Genomic DNA, 18836 nt, shown 5'->3' on the forward strand with positions numbered 1-18836 from the left:
TCTACGCTACTTTCCGACTTGCACGCGTGTTATTATCATGATTGCGTTGCGCGATACGGGCAACCTAGAAAATTGACGGTTCCCTGTGCCGTTTGCGAAATGTGTACTGTAGGTACCTACGTTCGCGGAGTGGCAGTGTATCATTTGGGGTATTACTTGCAATTATGCAGTACCGAATCTCGGGTATGTTTACCTCAGTCAATTTGGAATCGTAATATTGTATGGGTTATGTGAATTATCGAAAAGTTTTATGCAGAGAAGTAATTAGAAGAATGCTTGGCGCTGGAATATACTGGAACCGACGTAGTTAGCCTCATTTTCTAATAAAGATTCCATCGAAAGGTTCCGCGGTAGAAAATCAGGATTTCTGCTAATCGCACGTTGGTTTGATACCGTTGATTTATCGCGAGCGGCAGATCGGTATTTGCGCTACGTTATTCTTCGGAGATTGGACGTGAATGATAGGTTTCCGTTCCCCGGGGCTAATGTCCAGGTGTAATAGTTTCTTATTCAAGTTAAGGAGCTCGAAAGAGCAAGAACAAAGACACGTATCGACGGTGGGTTATCTTATAAGCCATTCTCTAATATCAGCCTTTAAAGAGTTCATTTCGCGGAGAAACCTTTCGTGAAACCATTGTCTGCATTCACCCTGCGCCAGGTCGCTTGATCATCGACGATGACCCCATCCGCCTTGCGGGGTCATCGCTGCTATGCGCGAACATTTCTATAGGAGCCACCTGGGTCGTAGGTTCTCCTCGGATCGCTACGAACGATCGGTGGAACGATATATTTCCGAAATTTCAGCAGGACCCGTTAAGGATTGACTGGAATTTCGTAGATATTGAAATTTCCTTTGAGTCAGAAGACTTGCAGAAGTAGAATTCACTTAGAACTAGAATTCTCTGAAGGAATCCTCCTCCTAATTTTCTTTTTTACCTTCCCGTACCGTCATTTAAAATAAAAATCTTCTAAAAATTCGAGTCCTCTTGAAACTAGGAATCTGTCAGAGTTAGGATTCTCTCAGAGCTGGGATTCTCTCAGAATTATTACTGTCTTATTGTTAGAATTAAAACAGTTTTACCTGCTAGAACTACGGTTCTCTTAAACACTGAATCCTCTTAGAATTAAAGGATCCTCGCGCCACGAGAATTCTCTTAAGATTCTCGGTTCTACAAGCACTGCTAATTAACAGCGTGCCCAGCACTGTATGCAGCAGCTAATTAGTGGGTACTAATATACTAATGTTTGACACTTAAGCGACCCAATTAAGCTGGCGAACACACATATGCCAGTAATCATTAAATAGTTAATCTGTTGAGCGTGAAAGACAACTTATCTGATCGTTCCGAAACTCCATCATCAGAGGCGTGACGTATTACTGTCAGCCAAACTCTAATGATTGCCCTCGCTTACAGATTGTAAGATACCATTTGTTCTGCTCGCTGCTCTACAGAAGACGAATATTTTCTTTTTTACTTCCACGTAATAGTAATAAGTAACACAAGCGTGTCATTCTGCCAGGATTTTATCGTCCAAAAGCTGAATATCTCAACCAAGATTCAAGATTAATGGCGGATTGATCGTGCGGCCGATAAGCAGTTGTCGCCTGGGCCCCACAGGGTCCCATCCTAAAAAAGGATATATGATTTTATCCAAACTATATTTTTCTTCTGTACTACTACACGTAGCCCGTTTTTACTAAACTACCACATCATATTCCCGATAAAAGTGGGTCCCTGCCCCAGAAGGATCCCCCAAGGTCCAATCTTAAAAAAATGATGATTTTATCCAAACATTATATTTTCTTTTTCTGTAATGCTGCACCTAGACCGTTTTTAGAAAACTACCCCTTCATTTCTCCGAAAAATGAACCCCTCAGAACGTTTGCCAGCTGGGCCTCCTTCCTCAAAGCTGCCACTGTTCAAGATTCACCATTGTCAGTGTGAATCTCTGAATAAAATACAACGGAACTCCCTCAAAATGCCTCAAGCCTTCTCCAACGCTCGAGCCCACTCGCCGGTCGAACCGTTCCCAACAGTAAACCTATTCCTGCGATCGAACTGGATTCCAGCATCGTTAGCGCGACGGGAGGCGTCACGAGAGACTATTGACCCACAAACGTGTTGAGATGATTCATCATAATCGGGGGACAGTAACGGGAAAGCCGTGTCTTTCTAACGATGGCGTGAAAAATACCGCGACACGGTCGGCCGGAAGCGTGTCGAAGTAGCAGCGGTGTTTCGCTAGGTCCAGGGAGCAAGCCTGCTCGTCGGATCACCGCGATAGAGATGCACGCGTGAACTCTCGGTCTCTTGCTCATAGCCTACATACAGCCGACGTTAATGGACGAACACGTGACACAAGGCCGTACGATCACCTTGGTGCCCCACACGCCTCTCGAGACGCCTCGTCGTCCTTTTTCCGACCGACGGAATAGCGGAACTTGCCGTTTTACAGTTAGCCAGCAGCCGGCCAGCGCACCGGGCAATGCCGAGAGTCCGTCAGTGACTGTCGACAGGCTGGCTTATTCGCAATGGCCGACAGCGTCGACCTTCGATCGCCGACCGATTGTCAGATTCGTCTCGTTCGACGGCGACTGTGTCATTGATATCCGGGTGAACGGGGCGGGGCTGATCGACTACTCCAAACGCCCCAGTGGAGTGCCACTTGGTTCATGGAATCGATTCAAATCAGATAATTTCTTATTCGAATAGGTGGCTTTGGAATACACTGGAAACACTTGTTGGGTCAGGCTGAAATGCACGTAGACCTGTTTACATCATTTTTGTAATTACGTGACCGATAGAGTGGTTGGTGTGGGACTTCCTTTGAGGAAGACATCGAGCTACTTAATTAGCAATCGTAATATTTTCCTAATACTAATATTGAATTGGTATGAGAAATAATTATTCAATATTCGAGTGATGTAATAAATATTTCTAGTACATATTGTATTTTATTCAAATCATCTAAGTATTACAGGAGCACCTCTCAGGTAGCAACGAGTTTGCATACATAGAAGTGTCCTAGTACTTAGTGTAGATATGCTCGTAGCATTCAATCTACTCGAATCATGTTACGAGTCAGCAGACCGGACGAGTTCAAAGCAATAGAGTTTTGGATATATACCTAATGAGCAACAGTACGCAGCAGAGACTTAACTACACCTTTGTTCTTGAGCAGACCTCCTGAGAACTTAAGGTCGAGGTTGATGAATAGACTCTTCTGGGAAGAAGATATTTATGCGTTGAATTTTAGGCAGTTTGCACCTCGTTAACCCTCTGCTAAAGAAAAGTAACTGTAGTGAGTCTAGTTGTACAGTTAGTTGCCATTTTTTTCGGTGTTCAGGTGTCAGCCATGTCCTTTCGAAATTATGTTTCAACAAAATGAAAAGGAACATTGCAGCGATACAGTATCAACAGAAATATCCTGAATATTAAAATCATTTGTACGCACATCTACACTTTTTATAAACATTAATTGTAAATAGGTAACCTTAGACTAATAAAGGAAACAACTAATAAAATACATAAAAATGTGTATCTATGTGGGCGACAGGTTCCATAAGACAATTTTTATGCCATGAAATTAAATAATAACGCGAAAGAGGACAGACGTATACACTCTACACGAAAGTGCATCTGTACACGACACACGTTAGTTCCAAGTGTGGAATTTAACTTTTGTTTTTTGCGAAGCATGCATCGACGGTAAATTAAACGCAAGGATTAACCATCATTTCCTCGATACACTCGCGATTATGACATTTACGTAGATACTGCGTCTGCACGTTAATGGTCGCAATTTCCCAATTCGACCGGCAAATCATTGAAGAATCCAGGCTAGCTGCGCAAAGAAACGCCGCAAGAAGCGAATTATCAATGAATAAAGAAGATCTGGCGGGCAATTCAAACGGAATTTTTCATCGCGCTTAATTATACCGGATCGTTAAATACCTTACTCGCGGCAAAACCCGTAGCTGGCTCTCTTTAATAGTTCCAGTCGCATTCCGCGTCTAAGTGCGTAATGAATGGAATTACTCGCCGTTAATTGATCTAGTTTTAATTTTCCTAACGTCCGCCCTTTTCTCCGCGCGTCCGGCAGTTTTTCCCCTTAAACTGTATCATTAATTTGACTTCCTCCGAATTTCTTTAATACCGCAAGAAAGGCCTATGCACAATTCACGTGGCCAATCTGTTAATTACTCGTCAATTGACTAACTAGTTTTGTGACTAATTGCGCCACGAATTTGTTTTCTTTGATATTTTCTTTTAAGTTAGAATTTCAATCCTTTTCTTATTTCTTAATTTTAATCTCGTGAAAATGGGCGGGAATGATTTAAAAATTTCATTGAAACTTGAAGAACACGAAGTTCCTTTTTGTTACCAAACCGCACGTAATATTATATTTAGTACCTTTACCTACTTAAGTTAGAAAGGATAAACTAAGTAAACTGTCCCGTTTCTTCAAATCTCTGAGGCTGGGACTTCAAGGTTTCAAACGCAGTTTCGAAGCATCCTCATTTTTTAAAGTAATTACGCAAGATATGCTGAGCAAAGTATAACAATTACTATAACTTCTACCATAAAACTAATTCACTGTGCCTCTCATTTCACACACCAAAATGTCTATCATCGTACATTTTAAATGTCTCAAACAGTCTCAGGAATATTTGAAGCCCTGACAAGTGTGATACGTTTCAAAATTTAGCAAGCAAATTCAGCAATGATTCAAATTCCACATTTCCTCCAGGGGTTTTTATCACTTTCACTATACATGTAGTCCACCCCTCGTGCTCTTCTTTTCGATGAGAAAATCTAGTATCTCTAGGGTGCATGTTCCTATTACGGTGCTTTGACGACGACTTGCTTACGAATGAATTAATTACTGACTGCTCTTACTTTAATTTTGTCTCGGTGAAAATTTATATTGGTTTCCTGAACTTTTCTCTTTATTAAGGCATTTTTCGGGTTAAAAATGTTAATTTTTGTCATATGTTTTTAATTGAAGTAAAAATTAATTTTTTTCGTCCCAATTACGGCGCCCTTTTTGAATAGCATTCCCCAGAATCCCCAGCGTTCCGTTTCTTTATGAGAAAGGAAATTAGGTTACGTGTAGCAGTTGCAGAGGGTTACAGAGGGTGCACTGACGGGCATCGTAATACGGACAAGCGTTAAACTCCCGTCCCTATTACTGGCTTGACTTTAAAAAATACGAAAACGTTTTAAAAGTGCTCATTTTGCTATTTCTTCATAAAATTGAAACCTTTTATGATATAATTAACTCTTTACATAAGTGCAAATCATGATAACTACCAATTCATTCACTTTTGTAAAGTACGTGTTCCTTATCGTTTTCGGTGAGGACTTGGATAAAGCCATCGAAATCTTCATATGCATTTTTGAAAAAATGCTTACTATGCTTTAATTGTTTAAAAATGCAACCTTCTCGTTTGTAACGCATACATTAATAGCTTAACTTAATTAAAAAAATTCTTTCCTTATTTATTTATGCAAGTTTCTTTTGTACGGCTTCTTCAAGTATAAAGGCACCGTAATAGGAACGCGTACCCTACGTCTTAAAATACGATTGAGGAGATTCACGATTGATGTCCATTCCATCGATCGTGCTATCATAGCGGAAGTTCGACCAACGCCCTACTTCTCACGTAAAAGTAAACAAGTAGGAAAGTTGCACGATTTAGGCCGGTACTCACAGTCGCTACTTATTCTTAAGCAAATGCTTAAGCATGCGGCATCCTTCACTAGCTACTAACCTAGTGAAGGATGCCGCATGCTAAAGCATTTGCTTAAGAATAAGTAGCGACTATGAATACCGGCCTTAGACTTTGTTTGAGCTCGAGGGGGGTGAAAAAAAAACATTTCGCAGCCGGTAGGATTCGAACCTACGCTCCCAGAGGGAATCTGATTTCGAGTCAGACGCCTTAACCACTCGGCCACGGCTGCTCACCCCTTGTACGTTCCATGCGCACTGAGGGTGAACTAGGGGAAGCAACCCCCATTGCGCACTTTGACACAAGAGTTTCGTATGTACTTAACAATTCTACTTATCCAAAAATGCTCTATATTTAATTTGACAATGTTTGCGCATTTACCTCTATCTTTAGCACAATCTCAATATTTGTGATACTTGCCACTGATCGATTCCCTTGTGTACGAGTGTAGCGAAATAAGATCGATAAGTAACAGGATCAATCATTTGTGACTGAGTGATACGAATGCCTATGTACACGGTGATTTAAGAAAGGGGTGGACGAATTCGAAGGCGCATTGTACCTACTTATACAAACAGGAGACAGTGCTCAATTAAATTAGACCTGAAAATCATCCCCATATTTACGATTTGCTGTTTTAGTAAAGTAAGTGACTTATACCCCCTTAAGGCCGTCGAAGAGAAAAATTTATAACTACAAAAATTGCGTAGCGACAATTAATTAATTATTATTAATTTCTTCGATTCGCCAGACTTCACTAGACTTCGCCAGGCTTCGCCAAAATGGGTGACGACCTTTAATCTTCAAATGTTGTGCAGAATTGAGGGCCATTTTACATAAATGATTGTGTATTTGTAACACCGCTGGACGATTAAGTGACAGCAAGAAATTGTAGGAAAATAATTGTACAGATAGGTAGAGATTGATTTCCAATATTCAGAACCTGTGTTATGAAGCTCGAAATTCATCATACTTTTCAAGCTTGACCCAAAACAAAGATTCGTGTCATAAATGTTATTCCCCTGGACGGAATAATATGGCAGTAATATATGAGCAACAGCATTCAGTGAAGCATCCTCGAAGTTGCATAAAATATTGAACAAAGCGGTGATTAATTCTAGGTTTATTTATCGGACACTCTGTAACAAATTCGCCTGGCGTCGAGCCACATCACGAGAAACTCGTGAACAGCGAAAACAACTTCGGTAAAAAGCAGCTCGTTAACCGAGTAGAATAAGGCCGATGGAATAAGGAAACCTTAACGATCAGGTAGCAGCGGGTTTCTCGCTGCAGCGAATTAATCGGAGACTGTCAGCCAACCGAATTTAATGGCGGCGAACGATTATAAATCAGAATCTACTAGCTGGGCCCCACTGAAACGTGTTAACATTAATGACCCAATCTACCTTCTCCCATCAGCCTTGACAATTCGAATATCCAGAAGACCTTGACACCCGAGTTACTCCTTTTCTCCCCGTGCCACAGGAGTCTGTTCATTTCTGCGAATATAGGAGCCTTTTATTTCGTTTAGCGCCATGGTCGCCTATTTGTAGACGAATCTGCTTTTGCTTGAAATTTCAATGCCAGGAATTTCTTCAGGTTGAAGGAATTATATTCAAGTAGCAAAATACCCCCGCGCTTCGCTCCGAGCTTAAGAGATATTAAGGACTCCATGAAAACATATTACACCCCTTTTCACCCCTTAGGGGTTGATTGGGGAAAAATCCTGAAATTATTTCTTAGGGATTTGTGTGGGAAATCTTTGTATGTAAAAACCAAGTTGTTATCTAATCGGGCCGAAGAGATATTAAGGACTCCATGAAAACACATTTCACCCCTTTTCACCCCTTAGGGCTTGATTAGGGAAAAATCCTGAAATTAATATTTAAGGGTTTGTGTGGGAAATCTTTGTATGTAGAAAACAAGTTGATATTTAATCGGGCCGAAAAGATTTTAAGAAAACCGTGAAAACACATTTCACCCCTTTTCACTCCCTTAGGGCTTGATTAGGGCAAAATGCTGAATCCGGTTTTTAGACATTTGTGTGGGTAATCTTTGTAAGTGGAAACCAAGTTTATATCTAATCGGGCCTAAGAGGTATTAAGGAATCCGTGAAAACACACTTTATCCCTTTCCACCCCCTTGGGGATGGAATATAAAAAAAATCGGAATATACCCTCCGAATTTCATGTTTGAAGGGTTAGCGGTTTGGGCTGGACGGTGATGGATCAGTGACACAACACACGACATTATATAAATATAAACTTGTGGCAAGCATTAGATTAGATGCACGAGTTGTACTGAAGGAAATCTATAGGTACCTACTGGTCGGTGATTCTATTAAATTTGTTAGTAGGGGTTGTTCTACAATTTAGGTGAGGTGGGGCTAAAAATGTGACGCTTGGGTATTTTAGGTAAAAGATATTTTAAATTTAAATATTAAATCTGCTTTAAAATCTGTAGACGATAATTATCAAGAAGTTGAGAAAGGAAACACAAGAGAAGGGGTTGTTTTAAATTTAACGTTTGAAACTTCTTTAGAAATGGGAAATTTTTTAATATATCTCCCTTAGTGTTATTGAAACTTAAATGTTATACAGATATCTGTTTAAATAATCTTAATAGGCTTTCCCTACAGTTATTTCAAATTTAGAGTCGCGATAAAATGATCCCTAATAGGATAGAGTTTCCCAGCTTTAACTCGAAAGCGTTCGTTTTATCGAGGAAGCCTCTCTGCAACGAAATACCTGCTTACTTCAATCAACGAAGCGCCAATCGATCCGTTCCACTTCGTGGGTGAAGAAAAACGACACCTCGGATCAGTCCACGTGCCAAAGTCGTTTCGAAGCATCGGTACATGATTCATACTGGCAGTACGCCGGGGAAGCTTATAAATCCTAACGAGTCTCGCAACTCTGCAGCGGCTCGTTGCTCTAAGTATCGATCATTCAGAAAAATAAGGTCGTGGGAAACAGAAGAATAGGAAGAAAAGGGCGCATGCCGTGTGTTGCAGTCGTTTTGCGAAAAGGCATTGCCATAAACGGGAAAACTCGTGAAAGTATGAACAAAAATTACGTGATTAAATGGCAGACGTCTTCTAGTAACTTAGGAATTAGTAAACGAAACGACTTCAAGCAGATTTCTGTTTGACAGAAGCAATGATTCGTCGAGAACAGGCGTTGCTCAAGTGACGTTGCAACCATAGTATGTCTTCCTACTTCCTACACATGCTTGGCTACTAGTTTACTTCATTACCAACACATGTCAACACTTTCTATACGAGATACCGCAAACTGGGGGAACATTGACATGTTTGTGAAACATTTTGTTACATAATATAAAAATTAACGTGTTTACATTTGCTCTAAGTATCCTATTATAACATTGCCTCTTTTCTGATTGCACTACAAGTGTCAGAACGCATACATCTTTATCCTTTTCCTTCTTTAATACATGTTAATTGGCAAACCATATAAATAGCACTAACAGATAAAGTTTTACCAATATCCATAATCTCTCTGTTATATTTATTTTATTCTTTAATTTCATTTTTTTTAACCCTTAGTTTCACTGACCAAATCTGGCTACACAACTATACCCGCGGGGTAGTTTTGTACCCCAAATTTTGATAAGGGTTTTAACTGCATTGAAATTCAATCCTCATCCGTCCCTCGTGTCAATTTGCCACAGTTTTCCCGTAATATATTTTTCTGTTATTTGTGATTCTTGCATCAACAAGTATGCCCTGCACATCGTTTGATTTTATGCCAAAGTTGTGAACAATCTAAGAAGTAAATGTTAGCTCATCAATTTGAATAAAAAAATATCGAAAAATAACTGTTTACCTCGTCATTTTATCGATCTTTTACCACTGTGTCAATTTGACTCAGAGACACAGATTAAGTTCGTAAAATGTGGAACGGATGAGGGTTGAACAGTTGGTGTTTTTTTGGGTGCGTGTAATAATTAAACATTCTGAAGCTGAAAGATAATCATTTATTACAAATATAACATAAGAATACATGGAGGCGCGACAATGTTGCATGTGCCACGCGAGAAGTATTTGCGTAGTTGTGTGCAGTGGGGCACGTTTGTACCCCGCCAGTGGAGCTAAGGGTTGATTAACATAAACATTTGTTTAGGTATCCTACTATATCATCGCATCGTTTGTGATCCTAGGTACTACAAGTGTGAGAATGCATAAGGTAAGTGCGGGAGAGATGGTCATATTTTCGTTCAGAGCCTCCTACAGCCAACCTATTCGAAATAAAGCAACGAAAATGATGTAGAACAAACCTCCAATCCTTTGTCCACATATCTGTTAATACCAATAAACGAAAAATTATTATTTAATACACAAATTTCACAAATGAAAGAAGAATGTCATTGCCCATCTCTCCCGTATGACCATCTCGCCCTGACTCACCCTAATTATTTTTGTGCTTCTCCTTCTTTAATACATGTTAAGTACTATTACCCGGCCGAAAGAAGATCCCCAAGAGGCGGGCTTGGGCGATACAGTCCGTCGCTATGACGATTGGTCGAATCACCTATTTTGGCACACTTTTAAAGACGCGACACACGAATTTTGGTTATTGGCTGAAGTAGGCACATACATTGTCGCACCGCGCGACGAAGAGAGCGCACAAAACACATCGAGATCGAGTGGAATAGAGCGATCTGACCGACGAACGCCAAAGCAATAGCGTAGGCATCTCAGACGGTTAACCATTAATATATAATAACATAAAAATTTCCTTATTTTTTAAACAATCTGTGCGAGATTGCGTTTGGGCTTATTTTAATCAGAAAAATCTAACCAAACCAATGATAATACTTTCCTGAATATATTGTGAAAAATAAGGAAATTTTTATGTTATTATATATTAATGGTTAACCGTCTGAGATGCCTACGCTATTGCTTTGGCGTTCGTCGGTCAGATCGCTCTATTCCACTCGATCTCGATGTGTTTTGTGCGCTCTCTTCGTCGTGCGGTGCGACAATGTATGTGCCTACTTCAGCCAATAACCAAAATTCGTGTGTCGCGTCTTTAAAAGTGTGCCAAAATAGGTGATTTGACCAATCGTCATAGCGACGGACTGTATCACCCGAGCCCGCCTCTTGGGGATCTTCTTTCGGCCGGGTAATAGTAACTGCCAATGTTCCCCCAGTTCACGGTATCACCAGCGGCAAGGTACGTGCTAGGCGATATCAGGTGCACTCAGTGCCGGCTTTAGCATATTGGCACCCCTGGGCAAGATCGTCATGGCACCCCTCCATTGGAAAACCAATTAGCAGTTTTCTGCTTAACGAAACACAATGAATATAGATGAATAAACGCATACAACGGTGCCCCTGCAGTCGACCCGGGGTGCACTTACCTTACATCTGTCCAAATTAAAATCCACGGAATCAGAGCTACCTAAGAATTCCACCACCCAGAACACTCACCCCAAACAGACACCTCCCAAGATACCGTAACTGAAATCTAAAGAATTGCGTGCCAGTAACCGCGAATGGTCGTCCCCAAGCGTCCATGCCGATCAATATTCATCCGTTCGGCATGAGCGAATGATTTACGCCTCCCTCCGTGCATTTGCATACCGTCTGCGAGCCACCGTTAATCCCACGGCGGGATCGGTTACTCTATCTTACAAATGACCGGTATTTTTCACCGTGGACGCGGACAGGCTGCGCAGGATGCCCATGGAAGGGCACCGGATATCGAGCAGGATTAACGTGACGAGAAGAAAATGGGGAGGAAGAGGTTGCGCCGCGTGCGTGCATCGTGGCGAGCGAGAAAGAGAAACACAGAGGGACTGCTACTTCCTCGTGGGTATCAGTTTGTATTTATTCCTGTAGAATCCGGATGTGCGGGCCGGCAAGGCAGCAGGCTGACCAACAACCAGTTACAATCAGCAATCTCTCAAGTAGTCAAGTCCGTTTACGGCTGTTCCAGATTGCGTCCTTGCCGCGCGGAGTGCAACGGCATGCGCGCAGTTGTATAACGGGTGTTTCGATCTAGCTTCGGTTTCCATCTGTCGAATTTTCGCATACAGGAGTCGCGTAAACAATCTGGACTCACGCGCGAGGATTAAAGTGAACGATCATTGGAGAATTCACGCAGGATTGATCGAGGAAAGAGGCTCCTAATATTTTATTTCATCAGGTGATAAAGGAATTGAAGAATAAGCGTGTGGTATTAAGGAGAAACTAGTTATATCTTTGTTTAAATCAATTATGGGAAGTTCGTAATGATTCGATAAGGTGAATGTCCCAATTTCTGCTCATGTCCCCATTTCTGCTCATTTCGTATTTTTCTTATTATTACAAGCGTCACGTTTGTACTATAGTTGCAACAAAATAATTTTAAATTATTTAAACATTTACGCGAGTGTTGCACGAGCTTGGCGCAATACATACATCGCTATTTTTCACGAGCAGAAATATGGACATTTAGAGCATTATATATTTAATTACAAATTACTAATAGTTAAACATCTTGAAATATCCTTCTTAAATAGTTTTTGAATTGGTTGATTTATTATTAAAGAATTAAGCAATTACTCTGCAAATTTTCATCGCAAACAAATTTTTTACAGCTTCTTTACGACGAGTTACCTCTTAAATGAGCAGAAATTGGGACATTCACCTTATTTGAATTTAATACAGCCTGAGGGCGTAAGAATTTAATCTTATTTTGTGTTTATCACTGATAAATTCGTGCTGCTGAGAGATCTGCACTCTGTTTGTGAGCTTAATTGCAACATTAACTGTCTAGGAACATAATACAACTCAAATGCACTCCACGTCCGATATATCCCATTTTATGAAAATTATAGTTGCCAAAACTTTCATTCATACACTTAAGTCACAGCTAATTATAGCCATATTGTTTGTTGAACTATGCCAATTCGAAACAGTAATGGCAACGCACTGTCTGCTCGCTCGCAAAATAATCGTGGCACACTTTTCCTCGCGCGACAAGCAACGGTACACTTTTTTTCGTGGCTGGGTCAAAAGACTTCCAGTAACGATGGCAACGTATCCCGTTCAATTAAAGGAATATCAATGATCTTCGTACGTTCACCGTTACTTCTTTCTCCCGTTCCTACATGGAGAACCTTCTTCGACTTTTGCCAAGCGTGAAAGTACGGCCTCGGGAAAAACAAAGAGATCGATCGAGATACTGGACCCTTAACAAGAGTCAAGGTATTTCAATAGACACGTGAACCCACACATCCCAGTCACACTTAAAGGGGCGTTCGCTCGCATTGGAAGTAAACAATCGATTTCTCCTTTTCATATTTTTTTTTGTTATGTGTATAGTGCGAAGGTTTCAGATTTTACAGTATTTTGGTGGAAGGATTTTTTTCGAAATTTTTTAGAAATTCGAAACATTAACCCTTCGTGGTCACACCTTCTTATAATCACAAGTTGGTCACACGGGGTTCACTTTTCCCCAGAGTCATTTTTTGAGTTACCATTTTCGTATTTTTGAATCTTTTAACTTTTCAGTGATAATTGTACGTGTTCGTAATACTTATACAATCATGGTCTAATAGTCTTTTTCTAGAAATGTAAATTTTGATATGATAAATTTTGTAGTTGAAAATAAGCGATTTTCCACGGTTGTGGAAAAGAAGCAATTTTTTAATTTTTTTATATTTTTTTCTTGCGATAAATCTCCTTTGGAAGTCGCAAAGACACATTTTAAATCGGAAATTATTCTTGGGGCACAATACACCCCGTGTGACCACGAAGGGTTAACACCTGTATCTCAGTAAATATTTCTCACTTGTCAATGTAATGACGTGGAAATGTTGGTGAACTATTAATGAACAAATGTGCAAAACGAGAACCATGTAGACCTTGTAGTTTAGAAGAAAAAAAAATCATAAACATTACCCAGTTTTATAACGTACGCGTGCAAGCTCGCGTTTCTTAATTGCCCACTGGCTGTCAAGTGTCAGGGGAGTGCGCGATAAGGCGAGACGAATGAAAAATAACAACTCGATCGTGAAACAGAAGGACAGAGGGAAGGGGGGATGTAATCGCCGAAGCATGATTCCGGGAGTGATGTTACGAAAACCCGATTATCCTGGTGAAGGGAGCAGAGGGGAAGAGGCCAACGAAGCTACTGACTCAGAGATCCACGTGGACGAGGTTAGTATAGTCATTGCACGTGCCATTTCTTTGAAAGGGAGGGTGAATTTTTGGGCACAGTTTGATTTCACGGTCAATTTTTGATTCCCAACCTTTCTCGGGTCGCGATCCCCTTATATAATATTCAAATAACTTGCGACTCTCCTCCCCGCATAAAAATCAAGGCAAATTTAATAAGGTAAAGAAAACACATTAAAAATAGGTATTTCAGAATGTAATTCTAATTTTATAATATTTTAAAGAAAACCTAAAAACCGTGCTGACCTCCCAGAAAACACTTCTCAACCCATCGGTTGGGAATCATTGACCTATATTTAACAGTTTCAACGCGAAATCACCTGAAAAGTATTTTCTCTTATGAAATAACGTGTTCTTTCAGTTGAAATTAAATAGTATGAAATCTACTACAATATCCTCAAATGTGGATAAATAATCTGCATAGCCTGGGAGAGGCTGGAAATACGAATTTATTCTTTAAGGGGAGTTTAAGAGGATTTCAGAAATTTTCATGTATGCGTATGAGATTCGTGAATGAATTTCGCATTTGACATTTCCAATCGATTTAGTGACTGGTTATATTAACAGGACAGAATCTTACGGATTAATTAACGCTTGCTTATTTAAGAAAAAAAGCTTCGTAAAGACCTCGTGGCTGTGGTCGACGACTTTCCACGAGACTATTTTCCCTCCGACAACGTCCGCGTACCTACGTAACGTTTTATTAAAATCTCATCACGCGTTACTAATCGTGCGTCGTATTAATTACACGTCAATCATCGTTAATTTCCCTTCCGAACGAAAATCTGTCGAACAGTTTACAGGTATGGGGGTAAATATAGTGTAACGAAGCTTTCGAGCGAGTTCCAAATATTAATTGTAACGTTATTAACGAGCTGAAAAACGGTTTAGGTGGTGTTTAATTGGAGAAGGTTGATATATCTATGGTTAGGCTTATTAACAGTTTTCAAAACTGCGGCTTCGCCTTTACTCTCATCCTACTTTCTCCTACTTTTTTCCGATGCACTATACTTTCTGTGAATGAGTAATAAAGTCGAAATAATAAAAATAATAATAATAATATCCTATGTTTCCACCAGAATTATTGATCGACTATAGAGAAACTACCAGATTATAATAAAAAAGAAATTTAAAAGTGCCATTTTAAGCAGTCTTCTACTTCAGAACAAGATCAACAAAATAAAGATATATAAAACAGTTCTAAATATCCAAATTCAACTTTAATCTTCTCCTGGCGGGCACAGTATCAATGTGGACCCATCCTAAATATCAAACTACATACCTAAGTACTCATGTTTCGTATTGCTATCACGCCTTCAAAAAAAATGAGAATTTAAATCACAATAATCGAGTAAATAATAAGCATTTTCGATTATTAGCCTGTTACAGAACATATTCAAATGAGATTTCATTATTAGCTTGTTACAGAACATATTCAAATGAGATTTCATTATTAGCTTAAACGAACGCTGCATCCGCCGTGCCATCACCCGACCACTCGCCGTTAAAATATTAATCGAACCGGAATTAGCAACGGAGTGTACACGAGACTCGGCGCCGACGAGCTCTACGTACGACGCGTAAAAAAGAGCCGTTAATAAATAAACAAATTCGTTGGATAGTTTGCTCTGATGGGTGTAGACGCAAGGGAAATGCGGTGGCACGATAACGATCGCGACGCGGTCATTGCACGCGTATAATTACGGTAATCGCGTCTCGTAAATCGAGCGACCATTAATTTCGTATAAACGGTTGGTTTAAAAGTGAATCGCCGGGATAAAAAGGGGAAGAAAAGAAGTGTAACGAGTCGAGGCCGCCGTTTCTTATCTCGCCGTTTGCCGTGAAACGCAACGGGAACCTTTGACATTCACTTTCTAACGGAACTAATGCTCGCCGATATGCTGAAGAATGGCCTAAAAATGTGCGAGGCGAGTTGCCAGGTGGACGGGAGCGAAGGGAAGGTAAAAAAACGGAGAGTGTTCGGGGAAGTGTGCGCGGATAGAAAAATGGTGGCAGTTTGTCCACTGCCACCTTGCCTTTCAGACAGCGAACGGTTCGGTAAGCGTAAACTTGTTCCTCTCGTTGCTCGCTGTTCCTTATCGATAGGAAACGCGGGCGCGTTCCTGGCCGCGGAATGCTTTTCACGTGGCAATGGAATTGCTACACGGTCGGCGATTAGTTTGAACGCTCGATCGCGGTGAACGGAGTGACCTGGGTGGAATGAATTTGAGGAACGGCAGGGAGTATGGGAGGAAGCAGGGTGAGGGTAGTTGGAATAGTACAGGGAAAAGGGGTAGTCGAAATAACAATTTCGGGGAGAGGAAGGGTAGAAAGTAGAGCAAGAAGGTTGAGAAGAATAGGAAGAAGAGCAGGGATATTTAAAATAGCGAGTATAGTCAGAAGAAAGGTAGAAAGTAGGGCGAGAATGGTGAGAAGAATATGTAGCAGGAAAAGCAGGCATATTCGAAATGGCGAGGATACTCAAAAGAATCGCAAGGATACGACCAAGAACAGTTGGAAATAATAGGAAGAACTATTAATGCACTGAACTTGCAGTAAAACATTAGTATGATTCCTTAACCCTTCGTTGACACACCTCCTTTTTCGATCAACTTTGACATACCTGGGTGGCTCACACTCAGAGCAATTTTTGAACGACTGCCATTCTCCACTAAAAAATTAAATTTTTGTGAAAAAAATCTTGAGTCAATTTCGAAGTCTCTAGAATGATTGATTGAAATTTTATTATCGTTTTCGTAAAAAAAATCTACATCACCACATGTCGAGAAAAAACAAAGAAAATCTTTAAAAAATTGTAACTTTTACCAATTTCAATATTAGAAGCTAAAAGTCTACACAGTTGTTGTTCGGATATAATAGTTTGAGAGAAAAGTTAGTGTGTAAGTCGGCTTTGGAAAAAAACTATTTATTTTGCATATAGAAGGTACAGAGCGTCAATATCAGCTTATGGGTGGCTCACACCCAGAGTGTCAACGAAGAGTTAAGTTCAATATCATGAAAGCTTATTCGAATATACTGCTCGACACTATTGTTTGCTGAATATATGATTATATATATTAATTGAAACATAAATGCCCATGAAAAGGTATGTACATACAATCTTCTTAAAAATCATATAATAAGTAAATAAGACGGAGAAAACAATTTGAATACTCGAAATTTACATACAACTTTAGAAAACTTATAACGGGGGATAATTTATTGCGAGACGTTTTTTTTTGACGGCAAAAATGTTTACTAATTCATAAATTTGAAACAATACCTCAGCTTTTCCCAACTAATAATTCATAATTTAAAGCAATGCCATTACCAGATGATACACTATTTACTATGGCTGTTCGAGTACTCAGAAAAAGCGAGCCGAGCCGAGTACCTGTAAAAACCGAGTGGCTCGAAAGAAGCGAGCGGCTCGATAAAACCGAGTACCGTCAAGGACCCAGTTTCTGATCACTTAAGAGTAACTACCGCGGATTTTTAAACGCGTAAAGGGAAAACTTAACCAAATTTAAAAGATTTTTTGCTACTTCAGTAAATCTATGTTTTATCTTTAATTTGGTATTTAAAAAAGTGCACAATATTAATAATTATTTTACAATTTAACTTGGAAAGTGAAAAATGCAAAGGGAGCAGTTTCTGATCACCTTCACACGTTTTACTGTGAGCTATCAAATTTTGCGTATAAATTTCAAAATACTTCATAATTATTTAGTAATTTGTTAGAATAAATTTGTATCATAATAAGCTTATTATGTGGTTTATTTTTCTAAACTGATCAGGAATTGGCTTCTGATTAGGAACTGGGTCCTTGACGGTAGCTCGAATTTTTTCGAGCGACTCGATGAAACTGAGTAGCTCGAATTTTTTCGAGCGGCTCGAAAGAATCGAGAAGCTTGAATTTTTTCGAGCGACTCGAATATACTTGGAGCAGATCGAAAAAAATCGAGTTTCTCGGTTCTTTCGAGCCGCTCGAAAAAATTCGAGTTTCTCGGTTCTTTCGAGCCGCTCGAAAAAATTCGAGCTACTCGGTTTTATCGAGCCGATCGGTTCTTTCGCAGTACTCTTTTTTCACGGGTACTCAGTCCGAACTTCAAGCTACATACTCGAATATTCGAGTACTCGAACAGCCTTCCTATTTATTTTACAACAGCAGAAATAGTGTCCAGCAGTATAGATCACATTCTATTAAAAAGTCTTATAGAAAAACCCTCAGTCTTCTGTATTGACTCAAAGGAGTAAAGCATAGTTCCTACAAAACTCTTTCCAATATGCAAACTAGTGCTGCCGATCAATCACTGGAAGAAACTCGTCCGATTTTATATACGGCAATACTACTTGCTCCTGCCACAATACTTATCATTCCTGATTGACTGGAATCAATCGATTGACTACGTCCCTCCATAAGGAACCAGAAGTCATCCACTTCAGACCGCTGAACAATATTCCCTCCCCTTTTATTCCTGATCGTCAATATACGGTTATCTGCCGCGGTATCTCGCGCATAAAGGAAGTACTGCGTGGTGGGAACACGCGAGCGCGTAATCTGTCACATAAAAATGATGTTTCGCGGCCATAAACTCGCCACGGAAGCAGCATCACGCATGAATGCGAAGTGAACGTGGCCGAGCACTAAAACGCTGCTCACCCGTTAGATTCGCATTCTTACCGAGTACGCGAGTCCTAGTTTTCTTTCACCCACAACACCGTCGAGAGCAGATTCCAGAACAGAATATATACCGTATCCTGTCTATCCTACCCTATCCTATCCTATCCATCTGTCTGAGATTGTTCGAAGCCAACATAGATTGTACATACGTATCACGTGTACGCACCGTGTCTTTCGAAAGTATCCTAGTACGATTCCCCCGCGTCTTCGTAGACGTCGTGTCTTCATCTTGT

At 40.1% G+C, this 18836-nt stretch overlaps 1 non-coding gene across 1 annotated transcript; it reads right to left on the reverse strand.

The window, feature by feature from the left end:
* Nucleotides 1-5884: 5884 nt before the first annotated feature.
* Trnas-cga (transfer RNA serine (anticodon CGA)) lies at nt 5885-5966 on the reverse strand. The gene has a single exon. It is a non-coding gene; the product is annotated as a tRNA-Ser (tRNA).
* Nucleotides 5967-18836: the final 12870 nt, after the last annotated feature.

Source organism: Andrena cerasifolii, chromosome 1, assembly GCF_050908995.1.
Source record: "Andrena cerasifolii isolate SP2316 chromosome 1, iyAndCera1_principal, whole genome shotgun sequence".
Classification (NCBI taxonomy): Eukaryota; Metazoa; Arthropoda; class Insecta; order Hymenoptera; family Andrenidae; genus Andrena; species Andrena cerasifolii.